Source organism: Kogia breviceps, chromosome 17, assembly GCF_026419965.1.
Source record: "Kogia breviceps isolate mKogBre1 chromosome 17, mKogBre1 haplotype 1, whole genome shotgun sequence".
Lineage (NCBI taxonomy): Eukaryota > Metazoa > Chordata > Mammalia > Artiodactyla > Physeteridae > Kogia > Kogia breviceps.
The window spans coordinates 7,523,115-7,548,686 of NC_081326.1; the positions used below are offsets into that span (position 1 = coordinate 7,523,115).

At 39.7% G+C, this 25,572-nt stretch overlaps 1 protein-coding gene and 1 long non-coding RNA gene across 4 annotated transcripts in view; one reads left to right on the forward strand and one right to left on the reverse strand.

The window, feature by feature from the left end:
* The window catches only part of CLVS1 (clavesin 1), a 240,996-nt gene that overhangs the window by 150,319 nt on the left and 65,105 nt on the right, over positions 1–25,572 (forward strand). The gene's annotated exons all lie outside the window — the stretch shown is intronic.
* LOC136792943 (uncharacterized) overlaps positions 1–25,572 on the reverse strand; it is a 137,578-nt gene that overhangs the window by 108,583 nt on the left and 3,423 nt on the right. The window lies entirely within an intron of this gene.

A 25,572-nucleotide genomic window follows, 5' to 3' on the forward strand; every position in this document is an offset into this window, starting at 1 on the left:
CCTTAAAAAAAATCTCAATCATAGACTTGTTTGTCCTTTACTGTCAGTCACTTTCTCTTAGCTCTCTTTTTCTCCAGCGCCCTCTCATCTAAGCCTCTGAACATCTGATCTTTCTCTCCTTAAAGCTTTTATCAAAGGGAGATTTAAAGTAAGCTGCAAGGTTTATTTCATTCCCTATAATTATGCTGGCCATATTTCCAGGGTTTTCTGTGGTGTAGTACAAGCTTCATATAATTTTATCTTTCTAAAAAGAGATAATTCATTACATGTGTAAGTAGCTGTGACTCAAATTCTATGTATTTATAAGATTTTTCATAAATTAGGAAGAAAAATGTACTTTTTCCAACCCTGTGTTCCAATTTTTATTTCTGGAAATGTGTGGATTATATAACATGTCCCCTGCCAACTTCTCTAGGCTAATGTGGGTCTGACGGAGTTAATGCATGCGAATGTGTTTTACAACATAAAGCTGTACATAAGTTTGTAATAGATTCTTACAAGAAATACTAGATGACCTCTTGTGGGACAAAGCGAGTCCTATCTGGGCCTTCTCTCTTCATGTACCAGGGTCCGGGTTGAACTCCACAACGTCCTGTAGCTCTGGTTAAAGAATAGCCTCTACTGGGCGAAGGGGAGATGCATGGGGTCAGGGTCAGGGTGGAGAGAAAGTACTTCCTCCCATCATCTCACAGAGCAATGGCCTGGACGTCTCTGTTGCTAAACAAGGTAAACTTGCTTTCCCTGGACTGTGGGAGAGCATCAGGCCTACCAGGCTGTCTGGATTGGGATGCAGCTTTTTCTGTGAATTCTGCCTGCCCAGACCCTGAAGACCTAAGAACTCTTAAAAAGGTGCAGACCCTCCTGCCAGGAGAAGGAAGCCAGTGATCCTAGAAGAAGCTGAGCTTGGAGGCAGCTCCTCTGTCTGGGATATGGGCTCCCTGTCCTAACGAGTTCGTTGGCTTGGTTCTTGCCCTACAGTGGGTGGCCAGCTCTGGCCAGCCACTGGCAACTTCTCGCTCCAGGCTATCCTCTCCCAGGCTGTGCGGGAATTCAGACACCATGGTCACCTCTCCAACAGCTCTCGCAGGGACCTTTTATCACTGCAGGGATTGCTTCCATCCACAGTGTAACCATTCACCGCTTCTGGCATTTCAAAGAAGTCCTAACTGATACTAGCAGAATTTTCATGTCTTTGTGGTCACACTGTGCTACAAGGAAGACCCCATACAGGTCTCCACTTGTCAGCCATGAAAGTTCAAGATAAAGTTCATAACACCACTGGCATGGGTAAAGGCCATGGACTTTACTGGAGAAAAGGAAAGGGTCAGTGAGAGATGAGAAGTCACTGCTGTTCTTTTTTCCTCTGCACCATCAGAGAGGCCCAAAGGGGTTCGAGTGTCCTGTAGACATGCAGGAGATTGCAGGGGAGGGAGACCCTATGTTCCAGTGAAGGGAACTTGCTTTCTCTGCTGTCCTGCTTTTTGTGGGGTAGATGTGAGAAAGTAAACTGGCACGGGGGTACTAATCAGACTACTTTTGTGCTAGGCCATCTGGTTTGGGGTTTCAGCTGTTCATAGGCGTTATCTAGGATTACCTGCTGATCAACTCCTAGAGAATCTGGGGCCCTGAAATATGGCAACCCCCTCAACACACACAGATAGTACAATACCTCCTGCAGGAGAAGGGGGTGGGGTGTTCAGGATGTGAGAATTTAGAATCTTTTTGTTCAGTCCTTTGCCTGCATCACAACCTAGTTTCAGAACCCTGAGTTTTAGCTCTATTACCTCTGTTCTTAATTCTCCATAAAGAAAGTTGCTCAGTGAGACCCTCAATTACTAATTGTTCCAGGTTGGGTTCTCTGAGGAGCAGATTCTGACACAGAGACTAACATGCAGGAGATTCATTAGGGAATGCTCCTGGGGTCAGAACCCGCAGAAGGGAAGCTACGAAGAATGGTTGACAGCAGGAGAAGTTAAGCTGGGATTCAATCGTTTCCAATGAAAGCGTCAGGTGTTCTGAAACTGAGACGACCCTTCAGGGCTGTTCCTGACTGGAGCCAAGGGACTGGACATTTATATTTTCCCGTATTGTTCAGTAACTGGGTGCAGGCTGTCCTGAGAAGTGGTTGTGAGTTTGGGCAAAGCAGCTTTCTTCAGCCTGGGGGTCTAGAGGGCACTATTATCTGAGAATTTTCTCCTGGTAGCACCTCAAGCAGCTGGGAAATAAATACTCAGTCCTAAAGGGGGCCTGGCAGCATATCTGAATATCTACCACAATAAGCAAAAGACATTTGGAATACCCTGTAATGTAATGTCGAGAAGCTTCCTTTATTTTGAATCTGGATGTTTAACTGCTTTTTTTTTCTTGGTTATATACAGTCCCAATTAGCCCCAAGTGGAGTTGATACCACATAATATAGAGGTGATGGGCACTGGGCCAGCAACTTGGTGACAGTCTTCTGTTTGGGTCTACCAGTTGTATTTTAATGCTTTAAAAGGCAATTATAAGTTAGCAGAAGGAAGGAAATAATAAAGATTAGAGCAGAAATAAATGAAAAAGAGACCAAAAAGAGTTTAAAAAAAATGAAACTAAAGGCTGTTTTTTTTTAAAGATAAAGAAAATTGATAAACCCTTAACCAGACTCATAAGGAAAAACAGAGGGACCAAATAAGTAAAATTAGAAATGAAAGAGGAGATATTACAACAGATATTACAGAAATACAAACAATCATAAGAGAACGCTATGAACAGTTATACACCAACAAATTGAACAATCTAGAAGAAATGATTAAATAGCTAGAAAGATACAATCTTTCAGGACTGAATCAGGAAGAAATGGAAAACTGAACAGACTGATTACTAGTAATGAAATTGAATCAGTGATCAAAAAACTCCCAACAAGCAAAAGTCCAGGACCAGACAGCTTCACAGGGGAATTCTGTCATTTAAAGAAGAGTTAATACCTATCCTCCTCAAACTATTCCAGAAAGTTGAAGAGGAGGGAACACCTCCAAACTCATTCTACAAAGCCAGCATTACCAAAACCAGACAAAGACACTACAAAGAAAGAAAATCAGAGGCCAATATCCCTGATAAACATAGATGCAAAAATCCTCAACAAAAATAATGGCAAATTGAATTCAACACCACATTAAAAGGATCATACATCCTGATCAAGTGGGATTTATTCCAGGGATGCAAGGATGGTTCAATATCCACAAATCAATCAATGTGATATACCACATTAACAAAACAAAGGATAAAAATTATGTGATCATCTTAACAGATGCAGAAAAAGCATTTGACAAAATTCATCATTCATTCATGATAAAAACTCTCAAAAAAGCTGGTATACAGGGAACACACCTCAACATAATAAGGGGCATTTATGACAAACCCACAGCTAACATTATACTCAACAATGAAAAGTTGGAGGCTTTTTCTCTAAGATCAGAACAAGACAAGCATGCCAACTCTCACCACGTCTATTTAACAAGTTTTGGAAGCCCTAGCCAGAGCAACTGGACAAGGAAAAGCACTAAAAGGCATCCAAATAGGAAGGAAGTAAAACTGTCACTATTTACAGATCACATGATACTATATATAGAAAACCTGAAAGACTCCACCAAAAAACTATTAGAATAAATAAGTTCTGTAAATTTACAGGATACAAAATTAATATACAGAAGTCTGTTGCATATCTATACACTAATAATGAGCTATTAGAAAGAGAAAGCAAGAATACAATCCCATTTACAATCAAATTTTTTAAAAATAAAATACCTAGAAATAAATTTAACCAAGGAGGTGACAGACCTGTATACTGAAAACTACAAAACATTAAGGAAAGAAATTGAAGAAGATGTGAATAAAAGGAAAGATATTCCAGGCTCATGGATTGGAAGAGTTAATATTGTTAAAATATTCATACTACCCAAAGCAATGTGCAGATTCAATGCAATCCTAATCAAAATATTTATGGCGTTTTTTACAGAACAAAAAATCATCCTAAAATTTGTATGGAATCACAAAAGGTTCTGAATAGCCAAAGCAATCTTGAGAAAGAACAAAGCTGGAAGTATCATGCTCCCTGAGTTCAAACTATACTACAAAGCTATAGTAATCAAAAGAGTATGGTACTGGCATGAAAAGAGACACAGAGATCAAAGGAACAAAATAAAGAGCCCAGAAATAAATCTATGCACATACGGCCAATTGATCTATGACAAAGGAGACAAGAATATACAATGGGAAAAGATGGTTTCTTCAATAAGTGAGGTTGGGAAAACTGGACAGCTATATGTAAAAGAGTAAAATTAGAACATTTTTTCACACCATATACAAAAGTAAACTCAGAATGGATTAAAGACTTAAATGTAAGACTAAAACCTATAAAAATCCTAGAAGAAAACATAGGCATTATGCTCTTTGACATTGATCTTAGCAATATTTTTATGGATCTGTCTCCTCAGAAATGAGCAACAAACACATAAATAAACAAATGTGAGCACATCAAACTAAAAAGCTTTTGCACAGCAAAGGAAACCATTAATAAAACAAAAAAGCAACTTACTGAATGGGAGAAAATATTTGCAAATGCTATGTCCAATAAGGGGTTAATATCCACAATATATAAAGAATACATATAACTCAACATATAAAAAATCCAATTAAAAAATTGGTAGAGGATCTAAATAGGTACTTTTCCAAAGAAGACATAGAGATGGCCAACAGGCACATGAAAAGATGCTCAACATTGTCCATCATCAAGGAAATCCAAGTCAAAACCACAAGGAGGTATCACTTGACACTGTCAGAATGGTTATCATTGAAAAGAGAAGAAATAACAAGTGTTGGTAAGGATGTGGAGAAAACTACACTGCTTATGGGAATGTAAATTGGTACTATGGAAAACAGTATGGAGGTTCTTCAAATAATTTAAAATAGAACTACCACATGATCCAGCAATTCCATTCCTGGGTATTTATCTCAAGAAAACGAAAACACTAATTTGAAAAGACACATGTACCTCAATGTTCATAACAGCATTATTTACAAGAGCCATGATATGGAAGCAACCTAAGTGCCCATCAACAGATGAATAGATAAAGAAGACATGGTAAATATACACAATCGAATATTGCTCAGCCATAAAAAAGAATGAAATCTTGCCATTTTCGACAACACAGATGGACCTGGAAGGTATTATGCTTAGGGAGAGAAAGAAGACAGAGAAAGACCGTATGTTTTCACTTATACGTGCAATCTGAAAAACGAAGCAAATGAACAAACATAAAACAGAAACAGACTTACAGACATAGAGAACAAACTAGTGGTTACCTGAGGGAAGAGGGCCAGGGAGGGGTAAAATAGATGAAGGGGATTAAGACATACAACCTACCAGTTATTAAAAAAATAAGAAGCGGGGATATTATATACAGCAAGGTAACATAGTTAATGTTTTACAATAACTTCAAATGGTGTATAATTCATAAAAATATCTAATCACTGTTATACACCTAAAACTAATACTGTAAGTCAACTATACTTCAATAAAAATCTTTTTAAAATAAAATAAAAGACAATTATATATATCCAACTAATCTTTGACAAAGGAGCAAAGGCACTACAGTGAAGCAAAGATAGTCTTTTTAACTAATGGTGCTACAATAACCAGACATCCACATGCAAAAAAACAAATCTAGACACAGACACAGGAGATGTAGGAGAAAGTCTACGTGACCTTGGTTATGGTGATGACTTTTTAGATACAACACCAGAGGCACAATCCAGGAAAGAAATAATTGATAAGCTGAACTTCATTATGATTAGACGTTTGCTCTGCAAAGGACAATGAATGATGACCAGAGGTTGTGGGCAGGGAAGGATAAACAGGTGCAGCACAAAGGATGATACCATAATGACTGATACTTGTTGTTATACGTTTGTCCAAACTCACAGAGTGTACAACACCAAGAGTGAACCATAATGTAAACTACGGACTTTGGGTGATTATGATGTGTCAATGTAGGTTCATCAGTTGTAACAAAGGTACACCTCAGGTGGGGACTGTTGATAATGAGGGAGTATTATATGTGTGTGGGAGCAGGGGATATATGGGAAATCCCTGTCCCTTCCCTTCAGTTTTGCTGTGAACCTAAAACTGCTCTAACAAATAAGGCTTAGTGAAGAAAAGGGCAATTATACTGCCTCTGACAACAGGCATCAAAAAAGATGGCATGTGCATAGCACTTTGGTTATGTATTTCACAGGCTGAATTAATGAGTTATAATAATAATAATCATGTACAAGACTGCTCTTTAAGGGGTCATCAGATTTTTTTACATCAAAAGTTACCTTGCATCAGCCAGTCATGAAATTCTAATAGTGCATATAGTATATATTCCCCCTTTAGAACAATAGGGTATGTCATTGTTTAGAATATCAAGGTGTCCCAGATACATAAATATTCTGTGAATATTAGTTCAAAAAACTTGAGTTAAAAATACTAATTTTGAGAATGCCTAGAAGTCACTTTCTCTCGCTCTGCTGTTTCATTTCTTAATTGTGGTCAATAATGTCTAAAAGATTACAACTTGTTTAAATTTTAATCAAACAGGTAATATTTATGCCACCATTTTAATGTAGCAAAGCATTATTCTCAATTCTGCTGGGGAATTCTGGCAGAATAAGCAGCATGCTGAAGTCCTGTTCTTGAGTTTTGCACTGTTTCCAAAATCAATTTTTGGAATTATTTCTTGTAAATCACTGCCACCCAACCATTACGATCAGCACACAGCATTTACCAATGTTCAGCCAACCCAGATACTTAAAGAATTTACTGTGCCGACGTGTTTCACTTAGGAAGCGCTATAGCCTTTTGTCCCACAGGCTATTTACAAAATATTTGATTCCCTAAGGACCCAGATGTTTGTTAAGGGTTTACAAACAGGCTTACTTTTCACTCACCAGAGGAGATCTAGGGAGCACTCTTTTTGTTTTTTTCTCATTTCTGTGCTTATGTCATTTTCTTCTGGCCAATCAGACACTTTGTCAGTTCATTAACTCTTCGTTCCAGTTTAAGGTGTACTGTGTGATTTTTGTTGTTATTTTTGTTAAAAATGGTTTTATAATATTTATATCAACTTTGATTTAAACTCTCCCAGCAGATAGATTTGAGCCAGTCTAGTGTGAAAGGAGGTTCGCGTCGCCTTTCCAACTCTTAACCCAAAGGCGGGAGGGGATTGCGGGCAAGGCTCAGAGGCCCGGGCAGCTGGGAAACATCCATCTCCTGGGCGTCCCTTTTCATTAAACTGTTCCCAACCTTCATCCGTTCTCTCTAGCCTCCTTTCCACATCCTACTCCTTCCCACATTCTGATTTTCCATCTCTTTTCCAAAACATACAATATGTTCACTCGCCCTTGGGGAATCCAAAGTGCTCTATTCACTTGAAAGACTAGAGCAGAAAAACGTCCGGCAAGTCACTGGGAAACATGACAGTTCCTGAGGGTAAATGAATGACCGGTGTGATTAGAAATTTGTAAAGGCTGGTTGGGCAGATGCATTTCAAGATAGTAGTCGATTCACACCAAATCAACAGTCTATGACTCAGACATGCACGCATACTGACTTGTGGTGTATTCATTCAAAAGAAAAGGTGAGTCTGGTATTCTTCTGAACCAGATGACAGCAGAGAACAAAGCAACCTGGCTTCCTGAAGCTACATTCGAGGGTTTCATTATGCAGTGTAGTCCACAAACCAGCAATCTCAACAGCACCAGGAGCTGGTTAGAAATGCAGACTCTCAGGCCCTCGCCCGAACCTACTGAATCAGTCTGCATTTCAAGCCCTCCAGGTGATGTGTACTCACATTAAAGTTGGAGAAGCACTGCTCTAATAGACGGTATTGCGGTATAATGCGATGGATCGCAACTGTAAGTACACAGACTCCCCCAAGGACTTGCTACAACACACACGGCGGGACCCCACTCCCAGTTTCCGATTCTGTAGATCTGGAGAAGAGCCCATGAGTTTACCCTTCAAAAACGTTCCCAGGTGATGCTACTGCTGCCTGTACAACCATGCCTTGGTGTAGGTGAGAGCAGAGTCCAACTACTTGGGCTTCAGTCCTGGCTCTGCCACTTTAAGACCTCAGTCAAGTCATTTTAACTCTTTCAGTTCTGGTTTTGCTGTCTGTAAAAATGTGGTGTCAAAACAGTACTACCCCATAGGTTTACGGTAGAAATTAAATAGTGCATGAAAAGTGTCCAGGCCATAGTCAGTGCTCACTGAAAGGTCGAATGTTTTTGAAAGAATGAAGAGGACAGCCCTTATCTGTGGGCTCCTGTGGCTCTAATTCACGAATTTAAATGAAATTGCTCTCCATTGCCTCAGCTCTAAAGTTTGACCTCACCAGCCTGTTCACTGGCCCCAAACAAGGGAGCTACCTTCTCACCTCAGTTAATGACTTGGGCCCAGCTTGGTGTCACTTGTTCAGACTGTGGCACTTGAGGTGTTTTTTCTTTCTGTTTATGTGTTGTGATCCTTTTAATTATCACCAAAGAGTCCACTCCCAAAGCCTTTGTAGCTGAGTGATCAATGGGGTCAAAATTCACCTCTTTTATCCTGGAGGACTCTTTTAAGCAGTAACATTTACAGTCTTTGATGCTTACAGTGTTCATATATTAAAGAATATTAGACACAAACAGACTGAAGGAAAAGGATATTTGTATATATTTTGCCAAGAAGGTCCTTAATTCATTCTGAACACTCCAGGGGTGCCTGAAGAACACTTTCTCTGTAAACAAACTACTTTCTCAGGCCACAAAGCTGTAATTCTGACTTTGCAGTAGTGCAATATGTTATTATAGAAATATTAGAGGAATAAAATATCCCTCTTAATGCTCTACCTTGTTAAATATCAATTAAACTCAGGAAGACAATTAGAGGTGATGACACTCTGGTGATCCAGATGGCAGACAGGATGGCCCATTTAAAACAGTTCCAATTACACAGGTCTATCTCTGGCATATTTTTGATAACTGGTTTTTCTGGACTCTCATGCATTATAGACCTAGCCAATGCTCGCATTCATCCATTCGAGAAACAGTTATTATTAAGACTTGACTTCGAACCAGCCACAAAAGTAAACAGATACAGGCCCTGCTCTCAGCAAGTCATCGTTCAGAGTAGAGGCAGATCTGTAAACAAATGATGAAAAGTGTTGCATGCGCAGGAAGGGTCATGTGTACCAGGTTAATAAAATCCCAATCCAGGCAGGAGGAGTTAGGAATGGCCTCCTGGGTGAGGCCACACCTCAGCTGATTCTTAGCAGATGACAGCGGAATAGCTAAATGAAGGCAGGGTGGGAGAAATTTCAGGTAGAGGAGACATTATGGGCAAAAATACAGCGGCAAGAGGCAAGACACTGCGAGAGAGAAGCAGAATTAATTTCATAATCCTGGCGTGCACAAGGGCCAGGCAAGCAGCTTGTATGCCCTGCTGTCATGCTAAGGAGCTTGGTCTCTTCCTGCAGATGTTGGGGGCCACTGAACATACTGAAGCAGGATGACACCACAGATTTGATATTTCACCCAGGATCAATTTGGTAGGTATGAGCAGGGAAGATGCAAAGGCAGGGGAACCGAATAGGGAGACAACTGCAATCCTTCAAGTAAGAAATAACCACAGGCGAAATCAGGAGTGATAAAAGGATTCAGTAACTACACAGGAAGCAAAGCAAAGCAGTGCTTGGTGGACGGATGCTTGAGAATGGAAAGTGGAAGAAGAGGAGTCGAGGATGAAGCCGGGTGTGCAGCTTCCGGTGAAGGGTGGAGGTGGTGCAGACGGGAGTGGGCAGGCGTGGGGAGAGAACGAGTGTTGGACGTGTTGAGCTTAAGATGCCATGGGGTATTCAACTGTTCACATTAAGTATAAGCTGAGGGGAGGGGTCTGGGCTGGATCTATAGAGTTGGTGGTATTTGAAATCATAAGGAACGAAAGATCATTTGGAGAAAAACTATGGAGTGAAACCAGTGACTGAGGAAAAAGAACCCAAGTGAAGAGCAACAAAAATGAACAAGTTGGATGAGAAGGGGCCCACGAAAGAGAAAAAGGGCAGGTTGAGAAGAAGGAGGAGCTCATTCATCAAGAAACGAAAAGGACGGGCCTTCAAGGAGGGAAACTATTTCACTGTAGCCGTGGGAATGGCATCCAGAAAGCTCTGGTTTGAGGAGGGCGGTGCAGAAACGGACATAACTCTATCAAGAAGAATGTCCCACAGACCCAGGGGGGTGGGTGGATTGAGGAGAGGGAGCAGGAAGATGGTACTGGAAGGAGTATGCCACCTTACTTTTCCACTGGACAAGATTTTTCAGCAGAGGAATATATCAAGGGCCCTCACACAGCTGTGGAAGATCGGTCCTGACAAAGAACTGACCTCTGTGAATTGTTTAGTTCCAGGTTGATATTCCTCAGCACACCAAAGATGAGATCTCTGTACTGACTTCATTTTCAGATAGGTTTTTTTTTCACATTCTTGACAGGAGCGAGGGGACTGAGGGAGCTCTAGACAGATCAGGTTATGAGCCCACCCAAGATGCGAAACCCAAACCACACAGACTAAGAATGGTGGAGGGGTGCCCCCCCCAAAGATGGTGGGAAATGACAAAACTTTTCACTTAGAAACGTAAGGTAGAAATCAGGGGGAAGCTTTCTTGCAATCCTCTACTTGCTATCCGATGTAACAACTAGGAATTAGGAAGTCGAGTTTTATTTCTGTTTGGCAACTGCAATTCCATGGATAACCTTGGGGAAATGGCGTAACACCTACAGACCTAAGATAATTCATCAGCAGAACCCAATGGGGATTGGACTAGAGCAGTGGTTCTCAAGCTTCATCACGCACCAAAGTCACTAGAGCGTTTGTTGAAGTTCTAATTACAGGGTCCCAACCCTGGAGTGTCTGATTCAGTAGGTCGGGACGGGGTGAGGGCGTGTTCGGGTAGGTGAGTGAGAATTAGCATTTCCAAAAAGTCACCAGGTGACGTGATGTGCTGGTCCAGAGACAACTCCTGACAACACTGGACTAGATAATTCTTACAACCCTTTTAACCACCCAATGCTACAAATCTATAACTTTACCTTCACGGATACAGCCTTAGTGCTTATGTCAGGGATAAACAGGCTTGCCTATTTAGGAAAATAGGAAATAGGAAAATAGGCTTGCCCTCCCACACCAAATCTAAACAATTCGAATGCAGCTCAGGCAAAAAAGAATGCTGGCAACGATTGGTGATGGTTCCTTTCACTGTGGATGGAGAATGTCAAGCCTGCCACATTCCCTGACCTGGATACTCTAGCTAAACTGTTTGGGGGACAGTCTAATGTTCATGGTACAAGAAATAAGGAGAATGACCATAGGGTGAGACAAACATCTCAAAGAAGCTCATAGCTTCTACTCTAGGTTAAAATTAATCAAACCTGGTGATGATGGTGGTGATGGCGGTCGGTGATGATGGGACCTACTGTCAGTCTGGCACTTACAGCACTTTCACACAGTGCCTTATCTGACCCTCCCAACAGCACTCGGTAATAAGCAGACCAGGAGAGTAACACATCATCACTTCAAAATAAAAACGCGGGGAAGACTGATTGGAACAATCGGTGAAGCATCAATTCTGAATAAGATTATAGTTACCTTGTAGACCAACTAAAGACCCCAGACTTTTGTTGTGTCCCACCAAGAGAGAAGGTGGACCTTTTGAGAATAAATAGGTGATAAAGTGCAGTCTCCACTTACACCAAAGGAAAGCATTTGTTGCTAAGAAACCAATAAGAATTGTTAACTCTTTGTAGCCCAAAGATTAATTTTTCAAAGTGTAGTATTTTTTTATACTTAGAATAAACTTAAAAAAAATAAATTTAGTTATTTAATTTATTTATTTTTGGCTGTGTTGGGTCTTCACTGCTGCGCATGGGCTTTCTCTAGTTGCGGCGAGCAGGGGCTACTCTTCGTTGCAGTGCATGGGCTTCTCATTGCGGTGGCTTGTCTTGTTGCAGAGCACGGGCTCTAGGCACGTGGACTTCAGTAGCTGTGGCGCACGGGCTCAGCAGTTGTGGCTCATGGGCTCTAGAGCATAGGCTCAGTAGTTGTGGTGCATGGGCTTAGTTGCTCCTAGGCATGTGGGATCTTCCTGGACCAGGGATCGAACCCTTGTCCCCTGCATTGGCAGGTGGATTCTCAACCACTGCGCCACCAGGGAAGTCCCAATAAACTTTTTATTGATATGTTAATATACATCCAGAGAACTACCCAAGCTGTAAGTGTGCAGCCAAGTGAGTTTTCAGAAAATGAAAACACTGAAGTAACCAAACGCAGATTAAGAAAAAGAATACTGCCAGTTACCCAGAGGCCTCTCCTTCCCTCTCCCAGTAACTGACTCCTTAAGGTAGCTACTCTCCTGACTTTCCACATGGTAGATTAGTTTTCCGAGTACAGTTTGATTTACAGAAAAAAGAGGTGACCTACTCCCTGTGTCCAGGCGTTCCCGAGTCAATTATTCTTTTGTGGCATCACAACACTTGCTGTACTATCTGCCTGTACTTTTTTCATCAAAGCTCTAAACTATTAATGTCTATGTTTGGAATTTAATAAATAAGATTATTCTTGGAAAATACTGAGGCTAAGAAATGCAGTAGCACATTGTCCTTGCGGAATTTAACTATATGACAATTGTACCTCATAAAATACAGAATATGCAGCATCAAGTAAGTGTTACAAAATAGCTACATTAAGAGAATCTCTCTAACTTTCCCTTAGAGCCCACTTATTGTCTTAATTTGGCCATGTAGTTTCCAAACTTACCACATATTAGAAGTCTGTAAAAGAATTTGGTTGAGGGGCTAATTCACATTGCCAGATAGACTATATCAAGAAATAAGTTGTCAGCCAGGGAAGAAACACAAATAAGATGAAAATTTTGCTATTGAAACTAGAGAGCACCAGGACTGAGGTCGTTTCGCATAGAGCTTGATGTACCTGAGACCACTGTGTACCACGGAGCAGATACGACGCACACAGCCACGATCCTGAGCCATCAGAAAAAAGCCTTAGTCACATTCAATAAGCATGACTGAAGACACCATGGAAATGTGTAAACAGTAGAGAGATTTTCATCTAAAACAGTAATAATGTGATATAGAAAATTTTACAGTTTAAGAGACAAATCCTTAGTCACTTGTATAACACAGGAATCCCAGAAATTATTATTTGGACTTCAGAGAAGTTTTATTATATAGTGAAAATAGTTTCCACATTGCCAAGACAGAGCTCTTTATTTTTTATTTTTTTTGACCACATCATGTGGCACATGGGATCTTAGTTCCCTGACTGGGGATAGAACCCACGCCCCCTGCAGTGGAAGCGCTGAGTCTTAACCACTGGACCGGCAGGGAATTCCCATGGCTTTAGCTCTTCAAAAGTCTGTCTAGGGGCTTCCCTGGTGGTGCAGTGGTTGAGAATCCGCCTGCCGATGCAGGAGACACGGGTTCGTGCCCTGGTCCGGGAAGATCCCACATGCCGCGGAGCAACTAAGCCCGTGAGCCATGGCCACTAGGCCTGCGCGTCCGGAGCCTGTGCTCCGCAACGGGAGAGGCCACAACAGTGAGAGGCCCACATACCGCAAAAAAAAAAAAAAAAAAAAAAAAGTCTGTCTAATAGATTCCCTGAAATGGAAGAACAATAAATGCCCTCAGCACCTCCAGCTGTTGACATCTGTAACATTCCCTAAACTCAACTTCCACTCCCAAACCCCACTCTTGGGGGTTCATTATACATGTTCAGTATAAAAAAATCTTTAAAAAATATTGGTGATGCTGGTAAATAAAAATAAGAAAATGCAAATTACACACAACCCTATACAGAAATAAACCTTTTAAACCTGGGCATCTGGTCTTTTCACTTTATAGTACACAGTGAACAGTATTCTACCTCTTTATTTTACCTCAACCATCATTTATAATGACTGCATCGTATTCCATTGTTTAGTTATATGATAATGTATTAATCAATTTCCAATTGCTGAATGTTTAGATTGTTCTCAATTTTTCCAGTATTATGTAAATTCCTGACATGAATGTCCTTTTACTAAATTTTTGGCCACATGAACTACTGCCTTAGGATTAATTTCTAGAGGTGAAATGAATCTTGAAGATGCTCTATAGAAGGTTTTTTTTTTTTTAATATTTATCAGGATTGTATGAAAGGGTCTTCTTCTGAACCAAAATCAGCACTGGGTATTAAAAATAAGTCTTGGTCTATATGTAAGCTCCCCACTATGCCTCCACCACACGGCCCCTTTTTGTTTTAATTTGCTTTAATTACTTTGACTACTACTGAGGTGGAACATTTTCCCATATGTTTATTAGACATTTTTTATTAGCTTTTTTGTGTATCACTTGTTAATGTGCTTCAACCATGTTTCAGTTGAGGTTTTAAAATTTTGTTTTATTTCTAATTTTGTAAGAGATTTTTATTACCTAAGGAAATTCACATTTTCTCACATCACAAACATTTTTCCATAATTTGCATCTACAATGACTAATGTTTATTTTTGCTGTCCTTGTTTAAAGCAGTTTAAGACATTTATATGATCAAGTCTGTTAAGTGGCCTTTGCTAGGGCTTAGAAAGTCTTTTCTTTCCCAAATGTTATATAAAATTCATATTTCCTTCTAGACTTAGAGGTTTTTTTTAATTTAACATTTTTATCTATCAGAATTTACATTTGAAAAGGTGTGGAGGAAGGGATTTAACTTAATTTTTTTCTAGGTATTTTGATTAGTCTTAATCCCAGTTATTGAATAATGCCTCCTGAAATGCATTTTAGCAGATGAATAAATCAGTGATGAGGAAATATTAAAGAGAGTGACAGCAGAGCCAGTTATTCATTTAATACTTTCTGTTAAAAATTTGAGCTAGTTTTTGATAAGTATGGGTAACGTGAATTGGCAAAGGCTGGAAGAGGAGATTCCCTTCAATTCAACAACTATTTATTCAACTTTTCATGCGCCAGAATTCCAAGCAGGCATAGGCGGAGGGACCAGCTGGTCACGCCCCCAGGACGGGACAAAGATTAGTTTGGTGTTCCTTCCATTCCACACAGGAGAAAAGGAAAAATAAGGTGTGTTGGCCAGGCACAGGGCAATTGTTGTTGAGCACAAAAGCTGGACTGAAGACTTTGAAAAATATCTTTCACCGCTAAGGAACTCTAAAAATACAGTCATAAACATGATTTCTCCCGCTTCAATAATACTAGAGTGGAGTTTAGGAATTATTAACAATGTGAAAAAAATTAAATGATTAAGCTAATGCCAGCTCAGCTGAAATGTCATTTATTGAGAGGAGTAATCCCTGATGCCTTAATCCAGAGACTCATTAAGGATTTGGAAGAAATTACGAATAACTTGTTCCATTAACTAAACGAGGTTTTAATTAAGATATTCTTAGAAAAACAAGAGGACGGGGCAACGCTAAAGTGGATTTTCAGACTTTGGAAGGGGGAACTCAGTTTTGAAACAGATCTAGAGAAGAGAAGACCTCACTCAGAAGTTGCGACACACATAAAGCCTGAGAACGCTCTGAAATATTTTTCTCTGGTCAGAGCATGGTATTGTTGAGTACTTTGGTACAAAGTTCTATTTCTTGATTATTCTTGTGTTTTCTTTCTCCTATAGATACTCACATTTCTTTATATTTGTAAAAAATTGAGTGTCTTAATTATAACACCTTCCACAAGAAAGTTAGCTAAATATAATAATTCAAAGTATAATAGACACAGAGAAAATAACCAACTATGAGCATAAAATAATATTCGATATTTAAGAGCAACCATAAGTGGCTCTGCTCTACTCATCCAAGTTTATTTACCAGTGCTGTCCCAAAATTACCCCCCTTTCCTGCACCACTTGCCTAATTTCCTCCCTGATCACAGATGAATTATAAAATTCCCCTCTCTCCATTTCCATTCCCCCTGGTACCTCAGCTTGTAATGTTGCGAATCCCCCTACCCTTTTACCTCTTAACCATCCTCTCCATCTTTTATGATTAGTATGATGTCACGTCGCTAGATCAAACCTTCCTTCCTCTTTGAAGATTTTCTCCAGATTTTCTAATTCTTGATGAATGTTTCTTCCCCTAAAAACCTGGTTTGTTCTAGACCACTGAATTTTAGATCTCAAAGAGAACTTGGGAATGGTATTGATCAGTAGGTCTCAGTATTTAGCATGCTTCAGAATCTACAGGAAAGTTTAAAAATGTACTGAACCCCTCTACAGAGTTTCTGATTTCCACAGGCCTGGGGTAGTAAGATCTGAGAATGTGCATTTCTACTAAGTTCACAGATAATGCTGATATGCTCTTTTTTGAGAATCACTACTATAGCATACCTTCTTTTTTGTTTTTTTTTTTTTTTTTTTTTTTAGATTCCACATATAAGAGAGAACATACAGATACAGGACTCGCCTTTTTCTGTCTGACTTGTTTCACTTAGCATAACGCCCTTGAGGTTTATCCATGTTGCTGCAAATGAAAAGACTTCCCTCTTTTTATGGCTGAATAATATTCCATTGTGGGGTGTGTGTGTGTGTGTGTGTGTGTGTGTGTGTGTGTGTATGGAATCAATTATATATATATATACACCACAATTTCTTTATACATTTATTCGTTGATGGACACTTGGGTTATTTCCGTATCTTGGCTATTGTAAATAGTACTGTAATGAACATGGGGGTACATATACCATTTTGAGTTAGTGTATATCTATCTATCTATATATATATAGTTGATATATATAGATAGATAGATATAGTATGTGTATATATATGTGTATGTGTGTATATATATATATATATAATTGATTCCCAATTCCAATTCCAAATGATTTTATCTCAATATTTTTCACATTTCCATCTTCTTCTTTCCATCTCCAGAGCTGCCACTTCAATTTGGAACCTCATCAGTTCTCTCCCAAAAGACAGAGCACTTTTTAAAATTGTTCTTCCTGCTTTGTTCTAGGCTTGCTTTGATTCTTCTAAAGGTTCCATATTGTCTTCCTAAAAGTCAAATCTGTCTTGTAATATACACCATTTCCTTTTGTCTTAATTTAAATAAATATTTTTCATGATAAGTTGAAAAACTAAAAATTTACTTGAGCTGATTGGAAAATTTCAAAAATATGAAGAAGAAAATAAAAATCAACCATAATTCCTCAGTCCAGAGAGAACCACAATTCACATTTTGGTGTTTTTCCTTTTCACCTTTTACTGAGATATGACTCACATACTGTATAATTCACTCATTTAAAGGGTATATTTAGTGGGTTTTAGTATCTTCACAGAGTTGTGTAATCATCACCACAATCTAATTTTAGAACATTTTTATCACCCCTTCCCCCAGAATCCCATACCCATTACCAGTCACTCCTCATTAATCACTTCCTCCACTTGTTCCAGAGCTGTAGGTAACTACTAATCTACATTCTGCCTGGACAGATCTGCCAATTCTGGATGCTTTATATGAATGGAATCGTAACAATATGTGATCCTTTGTGACTGGCTTCTTTCACTTAGCATAATGTTTTCAAGACTTATCCATGCTGTAGTATCTATCAGTACTTCATTCCTTTTTATTGCTGAATAATATTCCATTGCATGGCTACCCCATTTTTTTTTTCATTTATCAGTTGCTGGCCATTTGAGTTCTTCCCACTTTTGACGATTATAAATTATCTTGCTATGAACATTCATGTACACATTTTTTCCAAAGTGGCTTTATCATTTATATTCCTCCCAGCAATGTATGACAGTCCCAATTTCTCCACTCCTTGCCAACCCTAGTTATTCTCTCTTTTTTTAGTTATATCCATATTCATTGGTGTGAAGCAGTATCTCATTGTGGTTTTGCTTTGCATTTCCGTAATGACTATTGATACTGAGGATCTTTTCTTGTGCTTATTGGCCATTTGTATACCCTTTTGTAGAATTGTCTATTCAAATCCTTTGCCAGTTTTTTATTGGGTAATTTGTCTTCCTATAATTGACTTGTAACACACATATATATATTCTGGATACAATTCCCTTATCTGATATATCATTTGCAAATATTTTTTTCCCATTCAGTAAGTTGTGTTTTCACTTTATTGATAGAATCCTATGAAGCACGAACGTTTTTAATTTTGATAAAGTCCAATTTGTCTTTTTTTCTTTTCTTGTGTGTACTTTTTGTATCGTAGCAAAAAAACCAAAAAAAAACCTTGTGTAACCCAAGGTCATGAAAATTCACTCCTATATTTTTTTTTTGTGGTGTCTGTGATTCACTTTGAGTTAATTTTTGTGTATAGTGTGAGGTACGGTTCCAACTTCAATCTTTTGCATGAAGATATCCACTTGTTCCAGCATCATTTGTTGAAGACTACTCTTTCCCCATTAAATGGTATTGCTTCCCTGTTTGAAATCAATTGACCATTAATATATAGATTTCTTTCTGGGCCCTTAATTTTACTCCACTGATCCATATATCTATACTATGCTGGTACAATGTTGTCTTGATTATTGTAGCTTTGAAATAAGTTTTAAATTGTGAAATGTGAGTCATCCAACTTTATTCTTCTTTTTCAAGATTGTTTAGGCTATCCTAGGTCCCTTGCATTTTCACATGAATTTCAGTATCTGCTTGTCAATTTTGGGGAAAAAAAAAAATGGAACTGGGATTTTGATAGGGACTGAACTGAATCTCTAGACCTGTTTGGGGAATTCTGTCATGATAATAATATTGTCTTCCAATACATTAACATGAGATGTCTTCCCATTTACCTGGATATTTAGGTTCTTGCAAAAATATTTTATAGTTTTTGTTATACAAGCCTTGCACTTCTTTTGTTAAATTTACCTCTAGGTATTTTATTCTTTTTGATAATATTTTAAATGAAATTAATTTTTCATTGCTAGTATATTGAAATATAATTAATTTTTGTATATTAATCTTGTATCTTACAACCTTGCTGAATTCATTTATTAGTTCTAGTAGTTTTTAAAACTGGATTCCTTATGATTATTTATATACTAGATCATGTCAACTGAAAACAGATAGTTTTACTGTTTTTCCCATCTGATGACTTTTCTTTCTTACTTAATTGCTCTGGCTACAATCTCTAGTACAATATCTAATAGAGGTGGTAAGAATAGACATCCTTGTCTTGCTCCTGGTCTTATGGGAAAAGCATTCAGTCTTTCACCATTAGATATAAAATTAGTTGCATGTTTTGTAGATGCCCTGTATCAGGTTGAGGAAATTTCTATTCCTAGTTTGGTCAGTCAACAATCATCTCCTTTTAAAATCCTTCAGTAGATCCCTATTTCCTATCAAATCAAGTTCATGCTCCACAGCCTGTGACTGAAGATCCTCCTGGAGCGTGCCCTGCTTACTTCTCCAGCCACATCTCTGGATACTCCCTCTGCACCTCCTTTTCCAACCTCATCTCCAAAATGTTGAGCTCTACCTATTGTAAACTGTATGTAGCTCCTAACATTCCACGTTACCTCATGTCTCTTTGTTTTATCTTCTGCCTTATCCCTACTCTTTAGTTCCTAATTATACTTCAAGACACAGCTCAAGTGCCACTAATTTCAAAAAGATATCAATTAACTAGATCTGGTTTAGGTGCCCTTCCTCTATATTCTTACAACACACTGCACATATTCCTATGCTAGAGTTCACATACTATTCTGCATTGTTGATTTAAGAGTTTCTGCCTCTCCAAGGAAGATAAATTTCTTATAGTCAGGGGCCATATCTTAACCATCTTTCATCCTCAGTGCCTGGAACTCACTCAGTAATTTGATGGACAGATGAATGGATGGATGTTGAGAATTATGTCACTTTTTAATATTGAGCACACATAAATGAATAAAAAGACTCACACAATCCTAAAGTGCTTAGCAGCCATAAAAACCAAGAGACCTTAAAGGTAAATGGAGTTGTTCCAGGGCCCATGGAATATAAATGCAGGAAAATATGGATGGCAAATAAATAGACAAGTCAAGCAAAAAAACCAAAAAGTGTTGAGTCTACAGACCTTGTCTCAATTACTGGAAACAATGGTCTCTAGAAAATACCTTCCTAGGGACCCTTATGCCCCATTTCTCCCACTGCTCAACAACAATATCCACCACTAGTTATTATACATTCCATTCAACTCAAAAAATACAGTAGACTATATCAATATATCAATCTACCATGTTCATGCACAAAAGAAGTAAGAGTTGTAGCCTCTGACTGTAATAAAAGCAGGTTTCACCAAACGGTTAACGCTCACACACAAGATTCAGTGAGACATTAAAGCAGTCAATAATTAAATGTTAAAATGGGTAGTGCAGACAACAGCATTTCAGTGGAGAGAGGCTCATACACTCACGATTATTTTTTTTTTTTTTTTTTTTTTTTTTTTTTTTTTTGCGGTATGCGGGCCTCTCACCGCTGCGGCCCCTCCCGTTGCGGAGCACAGGCCCCGGACGCACAGGCCCAGCGGCCATGGCCCACGGGCCCAGCCGCTCCGCGGCATGCGGGATCCTCCCGGACCAGGGCACGAACCCGCGTCCCCTGCACCGGCAGGCGGACTCCCAACCACTGCGCCACCAGGGAAGCCCCACTCACGATTATTGATTGTGCACTAGCAGTATGCTAGGTACTGGGTTGGATGTTGAATATATAATGTTGAATAATTCAGAATCTGTGTGTTCAAGGAATTTATCGTCTAGTGAGGAAGTAATGCAAGTTAACATATAACTTATATTTATTCATTCAGCAAATACCATCACAGATACTATCCTAGGGGTGCTCATGATACAGCAATGAATTAAACAGACCAAAATCTCCGCCCAGATAGAGCAAACATTCTAGTTGGGAGAGGAAGACAATAAGCAGGTAGATAAATTATACAGTATGATAAAAAAATAAATACTACGGAAACAAACAGATTAGAGTGATTGAGGCTGCTGGGGCATAGAAGAGGATGGGGTGCAACTGAGAGTCCTTGTGATCGGCCTCATTAAGAAGGTGACACTGGAGCAAAGACTTGAAGGAGGTGAGGCTGTTAACCATACAGCTACTGAGGGAAGGATGCTCCAGGGGGAGGGATCAGGCACGCCAGCGCCCTGAGGCGGGGGTGCCTGCAGTATTCACAGAACAGCGAAACAGCTCTAGTGCTGAGGTTAAGTGACTAAGAGCAGTTGTCGGAGATGAGGTCGTCGGAGAGGTTGGGGTGCCCTATGGGCCTTGGAAGGACTAGTCTTAGTAAAATGAGGAACAGTGGGAGGTCTATTGAGGAGAAGAGTGATGCAATCAAATTGTTACACAGATTTTACTCTGGCTGCTTGTGAAGAACAGACTGCCAACCCAAGAGCAGGTGCGGGGAAACAGGCTGGGAGGTGACTGGCGTCGTTTAGGCTTGAGGTTATTCTAGTGGCTGAGAGCAGAGCGAAAACGGCAGAGGTGGTGGGAAGATAACCCAACTCTGGATCTACTTTAAGTTAGAGCCACCGGGATTGGATGTATGAGTTTTGAAACAGAGAGGATTCGAGGATGAATTCAGGGTTCTGGCGAGGGCTAACACCTAGGAGAGTGGAGAGGAGGGCAACGACTTCAGGTGAATCCGATCGGGGATGGGGTCGGGGAGCTCGGAAGTTCAGTTTTGTACACTGGAAGCTTGAAACCTTCCGAGCGGAGATTCATGTGGGCAGCTGGATATGTAAGTACCAAAGCAGAGATAAGCAGAGGATTCTATGGGAACGTGTAGGAAGTGCACCCATGTGAGGCTTCCTGAGGAAATGGCAAACACCGCCTCTGGAAAGGAGGCTGGTGTGATCCAGAAGGCTTCAGGGAGTGAAACGGGCAGCGGACAATAGGAAAATATTGGCTACAGAGAGAGTAGGAAGAGAATTCCAGACATAGGAAATATCTAAGCAAGATCCTTGGAACAGGAGAAAGCACGGTGAGTTTGTGAGAGTGAACAGAGCCCTGCCTGGGGTGAGGCGTTCTCACTGGAAACACCGGAGCATAAACATGGACAAGATTTGGGGGCGCCTTGAAGACTAGGCTCCTTGTCTAGAAAATCAGCCCTGGCCCCCTGATCAGCTTCGGGTTCCCTCCCCAACCAGTGTTCACATTTCCATCTCAGCACCGTCCCAGGGTATAATAAGAGTCTGTTTACTTTTCTCTTGGCCTCCCTAGATTGTAAGTCCCTTGAGAGCAAAGACCTTATATGTTGCTTTTTATCTACCCCAATGATTCATCAGTGGAATTTTAATGTTTTTTCAAAGAGCGAAATGTATTTGATATACACACCTCCTTATCATATTTTCATTGCAATGCCTATGGGGGATTTTAATTAAAAGAGAAATCCTTGTCTTCATTGAATAGGTGACAGATCCATTACAATTGACTACCTTGTAAGAGGTAAACATACTAGAAAGATTTCAGAAAACAGGATTTTTCAAAACAGCAACTATCAACTGGAAACTTGAAGGCAAAGAACACAGGTCAGGTTGTTGAGTTAACTAAAGAGAGGGAAACGGTGGTGGATTTGCAGCCAGGGCACCTGTCTAGGCTACCTGCGTACCTTATAAGGGTGGAAGAACTAACGGGCTAACTGCACCCGATGACGAGAAGTTCGGCACCTGATCCTCATCCCTTCAGAGACCCGTCAGAAGAGCCCTGGCTCAGCCTGCCCCGAAGAGGCCCGCACAGCTCTCTTTTGCAGGGGAGGAGATTCAACGTCAAGCTCAATCTCCAGCCCTGGCGAAAAGAGTCGGATTCACTATCATGTGTGGCGTAAACCAGCCAGTCACCACGATCTAGGGGCTGTGGCCACCAGGACCAAATCGCGGCTCCGCTCAACACGCGCTAAGGGGAAGCGGCTGCTGCTTGAGCCACCAACTGGGTATGCTGGAATGTCACAAAGAACTCTCCAGGGGCAGGGACTATAAGCACTAACTCATCGAACAATATCACTGTGTTCATTACTGCCCTAGCCCCGCTCCTAGCCCTGACTCTTCTGACTTAAAAATACTATCATTTGTTATCCTTGTAATGACAGGATTGCTTTGTTCATTTAGGAGAAAGTGTCTGCTAAAGCCCCAAATCTGAATATCCAGGGTTGGCCTTTCAGTTGTTCTTTCACAAAAAAAGAAGAAGCTAGTTCAGTTCGCAAATCGAACGATGACACAGGGCACTTCCTCAAGACAACCATTATGCCTCAGTGCCCAGCAGAAGTACTCCGCCTGTACTGCCCATTTCTCACACAGAACACTAAAGCCATTTGTATTCAAGGGTCGAGACGTAATAAGGTTGCTGGTTTTTACGACGTTACCAGGGATACCCTTAAGTGGAACGGACAGGTATCTTTCTCCTGGGGCTGGCCGTGCGGAAGGCCATGCGTTCTAGTACAACTTGGTGCCACTCTCTTGAGTCCTGTCGCATCACTGGTGCAAACGGCAACACAGTGAAAGAGGCAGATGATCTTAATACGATTATGCAAATAATTTGGGCCTCGTGGTTCCCCCTAAAAGGGTCTCAAGGATCCCCGCGGGATGGCAGACCACAATTTAAGAACTGCTGCTGTCTACAAATCCTTGAAATTCTTGGGTCAAAGGCTATAAATATTTTAAGGTGCCTGACCTGATACATATTAGAAATTGCCTTTCAGACATGATCCACCCATTTGCATTTCCCTCTGTAAGGTATGGAACTCCATTTTATCAGGCTAACCCTCTATGGAATTGAAGCTCCTATGTCCTCTTTACAGGTAAGATAAAGAGTCCAAATTTTAACTCATAGCTCTGTGTGTCTGAGGGGAAAGAGCAATTTCTCTTCAATTTCCGTTACTTCTCCCAACTCAGATATCTCAACCATGGAATATATTGCTCACGTGAACGCCAAACCATCTTCCAAAATAGTATCTGTTACAACAGATGCATGAGTTTAGAGAAGGAAATAATAATAAAAAAAATTAAAAAAATAATAAGTGCATGGCCCATTACTTTCCCTTCTCTGTGCTCCAAGAAAACGCTTTTTTTCAGTAATTCACTACATACAGACTAGTAATCAGTTGTGTTTCAGCTCCTTTGACCTGAAATATGATTTTTAGGCATGTGTTCATTAAAATAAAATTGAAGGCTAAAAGAGTTAACGTATAATCCTCAGAATGGAAGAGAACCTAGGATAGTTCCTAATTAACTGACTGATTACGTGCAGTATGACATAGCATTCTTTCCAGATAAGATCATCTTAATCAAAAATTCTCCAAAAGACAAGATTCTGTAGTTTTAAGGATTTTACAGTATATTGAACATCATTGTTACTTGTGATAAGTTTAATAAAATAAGATTTGTCTCGGACCCAGATCAAAAGCATTTGGTCTCCCAAGGTTCTGTGTCACAACGTACACTGCATCACACAAAAGAGCCCACAAGACTTGTGCCTCAAAGGCTGAGTGGTTGGCAGAAAACTCCAGAGAACATTTAATTGGTCCCCAACGTATGAAGAATACCCAGAACTATGTCCAGACACCCAAAACATGGTTGTGTCCCTTTCCAAAACCTGGCTCACTATCTGTAATTTTAGCTCATTAGAAAAGGACATATGTTGGAGAAGGAAAATACTTTTTCCAAAAAAGGGATTTAAACCTCATTAAAAAGCACAGATATTATTTGCATTTTTTAATGTAACTAGGTATGTCTCCAGGACTATTAATATTATAGATGTAGCCTTGTGGTTAGGATTTACTAAACCAATACATCAATTAACTCTAGTTGTTTATGCAATTTAAACATCTCTCTTCACACTGATAAAAATGGCATTTGAAATTGGAATAAAGCACCTAAAGAAATATTGTATTGTCGATGACAAAGAATTCTGTGCAATTGATTTTTAAATCAGTTATTGGAGGAAAAATAAATTCAGTTTAGCACAAGTTCCATTGATTCTCAAGAAAAATTATGTGTATAACAAATAACTCTTCTGGGAGTCAAATAAGCCTTTTAAGTTAAATAAGCTTTTTAGTGCACTTTGGGCCTTCTTAACCAATACTAAAATTATAAAAGAAAGCTGGTTTTTTAAGTCAGAATTTCTGAGATATCAGGAATTGTCCTAAGTGTGATAAAAAACAGTGATGACTGAATAAGTAAGGGTCAACCTAGAGTATTTTCTTTGCCCGATTGAGTGTTTTAAAAGGCAATGCCCATGTCTAAGAAGAGTTTACTTGAATTTATTCATTCACTGAATAAGAATTTGCTAATTTCATTTGCTAGGTTTCATGTACAAAACACAATCAGACGTGGACTCTAGTCCTTCATTTATTCATTCACCAAAGAGTTACGGAGGTCTTATTATGTGTCAGACCCCATTCTAAGCACAAGAATATGTGGGAGGGCAAGATAGAACAGGCCCCTGCTCTTCTGGAATCTGCAGTCTATTGGGTGGTGGGGAGAAGAGGGTTAATAAATGATAAAAAAGTAAACA